The sequence below is a fragment of the Physeter macrocephalus genome, chromosome 7, assembly GCF_002837175.3.
Source record: "Physeter macrocephalus isolate SW-GA chromosome 7, ASM283717v5, whole genome shotgun sequence".
Classification (NCBI taxonomy): Eukaryota; Metazoa; Chordata; class Mammalia; order Artiodactyla; family Physeteridae; genus Physeter; species Physeter macrocephalus.
In genome coordinates this window covers 115,203,486-115,212,920 of record NC_041220.1, presented here as the reverse complement: position 1 = coordinate 115,212,920, position 9,435 = coordinate 115,203,486, and the positions used below count along the sequence as shown (strand labels likewise).

At 40.5% G+C, this 9,435-nt stretch overlaps 1 long non-coding RNA gene across 1 annotated transcript in view; it reads left to right on the top strand.

Moving 5' to 3' along the window:
- The first annotated feature begins 3,679 nt into the window (after positions 1 to 3,679).
- The window catches only part of LOC129392254 (uncharacterized), a 15,685-nt gene continuing 9,929 nt past the window's right edge, over positions 3,680 to 9,435 (top strand). Inside the window, exons 1-2 of the long non-coding RNA XR_008617872.1 lie at positions 3,680 to 3,760; positions 6,142 to 7,314. This is a non-coding gene — a long non-coding RNA (uncharacterized lncRNA). The remainder of the gene's footprint in view (positions 3,761 to 6,141; positions 7,315 to 9,435) is intronic.

Below are 9,435 nucleotides of genomic sequence, written 5' to 3'. Positions count from 1 at the left end.
TTATCTATTTAGTTGTGGCTGCGTCAGGTCTCAGTTGCAGCGCGCAGGCTCTGTGTAGCGGCGCACAGGCTTCTCTCTAGTTGCGGCATGAGGGCTCAGTATTTGCGGCATGCAGGCTTAGTTGCCCCACGGCATGTGGGATCTTAGTTCCCCGACCAGGGATCGAACCTACGTCCCCTGCATTGGAAGGCAGTTTCTTAACCACTGGACCACCAAGGAAGTCCGCAGTTTCTTTTCTTTGAGGCATAAAATACATTCAGTGAGGTCCTTGAAATGCACAAATCTTAAAGGTACAGCTTGAAATTTTTATATTTGAACACGTCATGCACCCACCACCCAAATCAAGATACAGAGCATTTCTATAGCCCCAGAAAGTTTCCTGGTGTCCTGCCCCCATCCTTCTCCCCAGAGGTGGCCACTTTCTAACTCCTGTCACCATTGATTACTTTTGCTTATTTTTGACCTTTGTATAAGTGGAATCACAGTGTATACTCATCTGTACCTGGTTTCACTCAATACAATGTGTGTGAGGTCCACTCATGTTGTTGTGATGTCAGTAGTTTATTCTTTTTTCATTGTTTTAGAGCATTCCATTGTGTGACTATGTCACAATTCCTATCCATTCTTCTCTTGTGAGCATTTGAATGGCTTCCAATTGTTTTTCTATTACAAACAAGATGTGACACACGTCCTTGTCGTCCAGGTACACATACCTGAGAGTTTCTCTAGAAGTGGAAATCCTGGGTCATAAGGTATATACGTCATCCACCTTACCAGATATTGTGAAATGATTCTCTAAAATTGTTGTACTAACCAACACTTCCTCCAGCATATTGGAGTTTCTTTTTTTAAAAAAATTAATTAATTAATTAATTAATTTTTGGCTGCATTGTGTCTTCGTTGCTGCGCACGGGCTGTCTATAGTTGCGGCGAGCAGGGGCTGCTCTTTATTGTGGTGCGTGGGCTTCTCATTGCGGTGGCTTTTCTTGTTGCAGAGCACAGGCTCTAGGCCTGCAGGCTTCAGTAGTTGTGTCACATGGGCTCAGTAGTTGTGGCACGCGGGCTCAGTAGTTGTGGCTCACGGGCTGTAGAGCACCGGCTCAGTAGTTGTGGCACACAGGCTTAGTTGTCCTGCGACGTGTGGGATCTTACTTCCCCGACCAGGGATTGAACCCCTGTCCCTAGCATTGGAAGGCAGATTCTTAACCACTGGACCACCAGGGAAGTCCCAGAATTTATATATTTATATGTACCATTTTTTTTAGATTCTACATATAAGCAATATCATATGATATTTGTCTTTCTCTGTCTGACTTACTTCACTCAGTATGAAATCTCTAGGTCCATTCATGTTGCTGCAAATGGCATTATTTCATTCTTTTTTATGGCTGAGTAATATTCCATTGTATATATGTACCACATAAGATGTCCCTTTTTTTCATTTTAACCTGTAGAATCAGGATGCACCCTGCAATCCACAGTATCTTTCAGTCTCTGTCAGCCGGAGGCAGTCTTAGTGTAGGTGTTTAAAAATCTTTCCTTGATATCATTTGGAAAGAGCAAGAAGACACCAACAGCAAAGTGTCTTAGGTTCAGTAAAATATGGATATTTTAATTGTGCATGGTTACATCCTAGACTAGTACCTGGCACCTAGTAGGTGTGAATATGTGTTGAATAATAACTAGTATGGTAACCTTTGGTTATGATGTAAATTTTAAGGTACCTTATAAATTGGAAATGTGCATATAAGAAAAGAGCGCCCTTCATTTGGTGATGTCTATACAGGTGAGTAAAATGTCACCCTTGTTCTAGCTCATATTCAGACATTAGCATTACCAGTTATTGCAGGAAAGTTGCAAATTAGAAAGTCGTTTTGCAAAATGCCACAAAGGCATTGTGTGATGTTCTGCAAATACATGCATTGGAGGGGCAAATACCTAAGAGCCACTGGTGCTCATTGCCCTTCTCAACACAGTTGATCTTGAGCCATTTCCTACTTTCTTGGTAGAAAATGTATTCCCTGTGTTATTCATTACCAAAAGCAGTGCAGGTTACTTCACCTTAAAAGGCAATGTGAATTTCTTGGTTGCAGTAATGAAACAGACAAGACGAAAGTGAGATTTTAAAAGAATCGTGATGGAATAAAGGAATAAAAGTATCAGAGGGCTTTTGCCCCCTAAACCCAGTAGGGTGTATTATCCAGTTTCTTTGAGGCTTTTTTTTTTTTGCTGTGCCGTGCATCTTGTGGGATCTTAGTTCCCCGACCAGAGATGGAACCCCGGCCACGGCAGTGAAAGAGCCGAGTCCTAGCCACTGGCCCACCAGGGAACTCCCTCTTTGAGGCTTTTTAGAAATGACACAGAGAATTTTCTGTATAATGTAAGAGAATTGAGAAATCAAAATAAAAATATATACGGAGAAAAAAAAATCTTCCTCTGCAATTCATCTCTTCTGTTTGACTAATGTCACTAACCACCATCCCATTACCCAGGCATTTAATCTTTCTCACCCTACAAGTCTAACCAGCCACTAAATTCTGGAAATTCTGCCTGTGCAATATTGCTGTCCTTCTCCCTACTTCCACAGCTACTGCCAGTTCAAATTCTGGCTTTCCTTATCTGGCCCCAGTTATAACTGCCTTCCAGATCATTTCCTCTATTCCAGTCTCTCCTATTCTGAGGCATTCCGTGCTGATAGAAACCAATTACCAATTTCACACCCAAAAACTTTCAGAAGCTCCTTTTGCCACATCGATGGCTAATAGGCATCTCACATTCAATATGTCCAAAACTGTGGGCCTGATCTTCTCCTCCAAGCTCTCACTTCCCATAATCTTTCCATATCAATCAGTGGTGGACATTACAAAATCAACATGTTCAGCTGGCAGCTCCTGATTTATGCTGCAAAACTCATTGCTCCCATAGTTTTCCCTGTCATTCCAGTTAATCGCGGCAAAAATCTTGAAGTCTTTTTTGACACCTCTTATTCCCACACTTAACATCCAATCCATCAGGGAAAAAAAATCTGTTAGCTCTTATATCAAAATAGATATCCAGACCAGCTGGCCTGAACCACTATTGACTTTTGCTTCCATTGCTGCAGTAGCCCCTGCCTCGTCTCCCACCTTCTACCCTTGGCACTCAAAAATCTGCTCTTCTCATCACAGGACAGAATGATCCTTTAAAAAACATAAATCAGATTTGTTACCCCTTTGTTCAAAACCCGGCAATAGCGCTATTTCCTATAATTTCCTATCATGATCTGCAAGGCCCCACGTGATCTGCCCTCCACCTCACCTTTCTGACCTCATCACCTACCACTCTCCTCTTGCTCACCCCTGCAGCCGTGCTGGCCTCCTTGCTGAGTTCTCCAAACAAGCCCCAGACATGCTCCCACCTTAAGGTCTTTGGATAGTCTATTCTCTCTGCATGGCCTACTCTTTCCCCAGATATTTACCTGGCTGTTTCGCTAACATCCTTCATATTTTTGTTTAAATTTCACCTTCTCAATGAATAAATAATATCCTCTATAGAACCAAACCCTCTCTACTGCCCAGTACTCTTGAGCCTCCTCACCATGTTCTACCTTTATTTTTTCATGATGGCACTCACCACCTTCTAACATACTATACGATTTTCTTATTTCTTATTTGTATTGTCTTTCTCCCTCTGCTACAATAGAAGCTGCACAGATACAGGAATCTTTGCTGATTTTCTTCATGGATGTACACTAAGCACTTACTACTTTGCTGAACATACTGTGAGTACTAAATATTTTTTAAAGAACTTAATTAAATGCCAACCAATTAAGAGTGGACATTCTGGACATGGTGAGAAAATGTCCGCACAACAAGTTCTAACCTATTTTCCCATCTTTATCACCTACTTCACTACTTTAATTTTCTACACTTCAGTGAATAGAATACCCACGTTTAGGTAGTTTTCATGAGAATAAAATACGGGAGAAAAATGTACTTCTATAAAAAGCCTTTTTAACCCTAGGTCATTTGTCCAAATTACGATGCTAAAAAGGGGGACTATTTCAGGTGTCTTTCACAGTCATTCCCAAGGTGGTTGCTTGCACAGTTCCTAAGTGAAGATGGAATAGCGCCACCTGCTGTCAGCTTGCTGATTTTGATTAAATGACTTATTTGGGCCTTTCTGTAAGCAATTTGTTCTCTAATACATCTTAATAGTTGCCTTCTTGAACTTTGTTCAGTTCTGTCTTTCATTTTATCACACGATACTTTTATCTGGCCATATACATTTTTTCTCTTCTTATTCTATAAAAAACAAGTTTGTTTTGTAATTACCACCAAAAACATTTGTCTGTTGTATAACTAAAACATAGTACAAACAAGGAAATGATTCATTCACAGAAATGTGGAAAATTTCAGATCTCATCTCTGGGAAAAATTAAGGAAAGTGTTAAAGTAGTAATTCTAATTTTTCTGGTATATTAGTCATTTCATATCATGGTTAAGTCATGAATAAAGAATATTTCCTCCTAGGGAAAATACCCTTCTTGTGTCCAGATCTTCAGAAAGGCAGATGTCACTCTTTTTTCTCCATAAGTGATTATTACATTGATTGCTTATCATAGAGTCTATTAAATAAAGGCAAGATCAGTCTGACTCTAAATGTCATCAGTTCACCCAACAGATATTTATTGAGTGCCTACTGTGTGCCATATTCTAAGTGAAGGTGATTCAGCAGTCCAAAACTGACAAATTCCCTATCTTCAAGGAATTTACATTTCAGTTGTTGGTTGTCCATTCGTTGCTTAGCTAGTTTGGGAAGACTGACGAATGCTTGCTCTCCTGGTAGCTGATATTTAAATGAAAGGAAACAAACCATGGCCTGTTAGGAACCGGGCCGCACAGCAGGAGGTGAGCGGCTGGAGAGCAAGTGAAGCTTCATCTATATTTACAGCCGCTCCCCATCTCTTGCATTACCACCTGAGCTCCACCTCCTGTCAGATCAGCGGTGGCATTAGATTCTTACAGGAGTGCAAACCCTACTGCGAACTGTGCGTGCTAGGGATGTGGGTTGTGCATTCCTTATGATAATCTAATGCCTGATGATCTGAGGTGGAGCTGAGATGATGCTAGCGCTGGGGAGTGGCTGCAAATACAGATTATCATTAGCAGAGAGAGTTGACTGCACAGAGACCATAATAAATCAATTGCTGGCAGACTTATATCAAAACCCTATCACTGAGTGGCAAGTGACAATTAAGCTGCATCTGGTGGCAAGCTTTATAGTGGCAAGTGAGTTGATGTACTTTAGTTTACAGCTGCATCTGGTGGCAGGCTTTAAGTCAGAACCTGACACTTATTTTAGTCTGAGCATGGCCTGCCCATTATTTTATTTACCACTTCTGCCCACGCCTCTTTCCCATGTTGCGCACTTGTCTCAGTCACATTTTGGTAAGCCCACAAGCTAACCCTAGACAAAATGAGTAAAAAACAAATGTCACTGGAGAGCTTCTTTGAAAAGGGGGAAAGACCCCGTGATGAGACAGCAGAAGACTCTAAGACTGCCCACAAAAAGAAAGCTGCATTTAAAAGAAAATACCAAGAGTCCTACTTAAATTACGTGTTCATTGCAACAGGTGATTCACATTCCCCAAGCCCCCTTTGTTTAATATGTGGCGACCGGCTATCCAACAAAGCCATGAAACCTTCAAAACTGCTTCGCCACATGGAGACCAAGCACACCGCATTAAAAGACAAGCCTCTGGAGTTTTTCAAAAGAAAAAAAAAACTTGAACACGAAGAACAGAGGCAATTATTGAAGGCCACCACTTCATCAAATATGTCTGCACTGAGAGCCTCATTCTTAGTGGCCAACTGCATTGCTAAAGCTAAGAAGCCCTTTACTATTGGTGACGAGTTGATCCTGCCTGCTGCTAAGGACATTTGTCATGAACTTTTAGGAGAGGCTGCAGTTCAAAAAGTGGCATGTGTTCCTCTTTTGGCTAGCACCGTAACTAGACGAATTGATGGAATAGCAGAGGATATTGAGGCGCAATTGTTAGAGAGGATTAATGAGTCACCGTGGTACGCAATCCAGGTTGACGAGTCTACCAATGTTGACAACAAGGCAATAATGCTTGTTTTTGTGCTATATATTTTTCAGGAGGATGTGCATGAGGATATGTTATGTGCACTTTTGTTGCCAACCAACACCACAGCTGCAGAACTATTCAAGTCTTTGAATGATTACATATCAGGAAAACTGAATCAGTCATTTTGTGTCGGTATATGCACGGACGGAGCAGCTGCCATGACTGGACTACTTTCTGGTTTCACTACTCAGGTCAAAGAGGTCGCTTCTGAATGTGAAGTATTTTACGTACTGTGTCATCCATAGAGAAATGCTGGCTAGCCGAAAAATGTCACCTGAACATAACAACATTTTGCAGGATGTAATTAAAATTATCAACCACATTAAAGTACATGCCCTTAACTCAGGTCTGTTCACACAGCTCTGTGAGGAGATGAACACAAAGCACACACATCTTCCTGTATACACAGAAGTGAGATGGCTTCCTAAAGGTAGATCACTGGCCAGAGTTTTTGAGTTACGAGAGCTGCTCCAGAGATTTCTTTTAAAAGAACAGTCACCACTGGCAGCACATTTCAGTGACAGAATGGGTCGCAAAACTTGCTTACTTGTGTGACATATTCAACCTGCTTAATGAACTCAATGTTCAAGTTGACAGATAAAGTGGCTGCATTCAAAGCCAAACTGAAATTATGGGGGCGACGAGTGAACATTGGGATTTTTAACATGTTTCAAACATTAGCAGAGATTTTGAAAGAAACTGAGCCAGGGCCTTCTTTCTCCCAGCTGGTGCATGACCACCTATCTCAGCTTTCAAAAGAGTTTGAGCATTACTTCCCAACCACAAAAGACCCCCAAACTGGGAAGGAATGGATCGATGACCCATTTGTGAATAAGCCAAGTGAATTGACTTTGTTCGTGCTAGAATCAACGGCTTGAGATAGCAAATGACGGTGGCCTTAAAAGTATGTTTGAGACAACTTCAAATCTCCAACTTTAATCTCTGGATTAAAGTCAAGATGGAATATCCTGAGATTGCCACAAAAGCACTGAAAAGCCTTCTTCCATTTCCAACATCCTATCTTTGTGAAGCAGGGTTTTCTGCAGTCACAGCAACCAAAATGAGATCATGGAGTAGACTGTACATAGCAGCACACTTCGGGTGTCTCTGTCCCCATCACCCCCAGATGGGACCATCTAGTTGCAGGAAAACAAGCTCAGGGCTCCCACTGATTCTGCATTATGGTGAGTTGTATAATTATTTCATTATATATTACAATGTAATAATAATAGAAATAAAGGGCACAATAAATGTAATGCGCTTGAATCATCCTGAAACTATCCCCCCTACCCTGGTCCATGGAAAAATAGTCTTCCACGAAACCGGTCCCTGGTGCCAAAAAGGTTGGGGACCGCTGATGTAGAGGTTGCAATATAAAATAGAATGACCATGCAAGTCCCTGTCTAACTGGGTTTGGGGTGGGGGGGTGTTTTTTGGAATGATGAAAATGTTTTAGAACTAGTTAGAGGTGGTGGTTGCACAACATTGTGAATATTCTAACCGCCATTGAATTTTACACTTTAAAATAGTTCATTTTTTAACCTTTTTAATGAAATACCTAGTGTGCTCTTTGCCCATTATTCTTTGTCACATTGTCCCTGGTGCCCAATGTGCAGATATCACTTACGGCTGTAGCTCTAGCACTCCAGTCACTAACTTCTCTTTTTTTCAATAGACAAGGCTTTATGTTATATTTATTTATTTTCCAGGTTGGACAAACTGGATGTAGAAGCATAACATAGTACATTTCTACCATCTTCATCTAAAACATACCAAATATGTACAATTATTGTATTAAAAATACAAAAGAGATACAGAGTCCACCAATGTCTTTCTGAAAGACATATAGGTACAAGTAGTATCAAAAGTGTGAGGAAATCACCAGCTAATTGTACTTTCTACACTTGACACCACAGAGTGAACTGACATTAGCAGTCTATGTTGTACAGTTACTTAATGCTTAGATAACATTTTGCAACATGTGGTAGTGCTCGACTGCTGTCTTTCTGTATGCACGTGAGGTCCGTAGCTTATATAATAAAACTGGTAAATAATGCATATTACCTTTAAATTTACAAATGCATAATTGACAATGTAATATATAAGCAAGTAACAAATGCCGTGATACAGAAGAGAATTATTAAATAAAGCACTGACATTGTTTGTTACAGTGAAGAAAAAACACTGAAGCAACTTTTAAACTTGACTTTTAAAATTTGAAGCTATTTACATTTATCTATTGATCAATATGATCAGCCGAATTTAATGGGAAAAAAATCCAAGACCAGCAGTTCCTCACATTTGAGAACTACTCAGATTAGCAGCCTTCAATTTCTGAAGTCTGTACAAAAACAACACAAAAATAGAGTGGAGGGGTCCTTTCAGTCATTAAAGGGGTAACTATCTGTGACCAGATAGTTGCCACACAGAGGCCTTTTCTATCCCCATTGTCCATTAAGCCACTTACAGGTTAGTCTTTGTTGACTGACCCTCATTGCAAAGGCCGGCATCTCTAACCAGGTTTTTGATATTTTGATACCAGTCACCATCTTGGATAAAGAAGATGGGGATACTTCCTCAGCAATCCTCAAAAGGAGTTTAGGCCTTTTAGGTTTTTGCAGAGCCGATCTGCCATAACATCCCCAGATGGCAACGTCCTGGGTTCTGTTGTGAGAGAGAAATAAACTGTCCTGTTTAGTTTTTCTTTTCCAGTTATAGCACCATCTAATTCTAACTAATACAATTTGGAATTGGAGCTGGAGATTTAACCCAGCTCTTTATAGACAAAGAAACTGAGAATCAGAGAGATCCAGTGGTGTAGTTTACATAATTTTGTGTCCATAGCAGTACCTCAATAAATATTTGTTGATCTGAGTTTTAACCTGTGTGCTGGCCACCCATAATACTTCTCAATTTAGGTTTTCTAGGAAAGAAAGCACTAGAAGGAGGTGGTTACTTCTATTACGGCTGAAACCAGTCTCTCCATAAATCTTTCCCTTTGTTGCTCCCCTTCTAGCCTTAGGGAGTAAAAGAAGTCCCAGAAATAGTGCCAGAGGATCAATAACCAATGTAAAGATTTAAAAAATAACTTGACAAGGCACATTAATCATAATATAGCTACCATTTATTAAACATGTCCTATTCCCAGGCTCTGTGCTAAGAGTTTCACTAAGATTTTCTCATATAATCCTCACAACATACCTATGAAGTATTATTGTTATCCTCATTTTTTTTTTTTTTTTTTTTTTTGTGGTATGCGGGCCTCCCTCTGTTGTGGCCTCTCCCGTTGCGGAGCACAGTCTCCG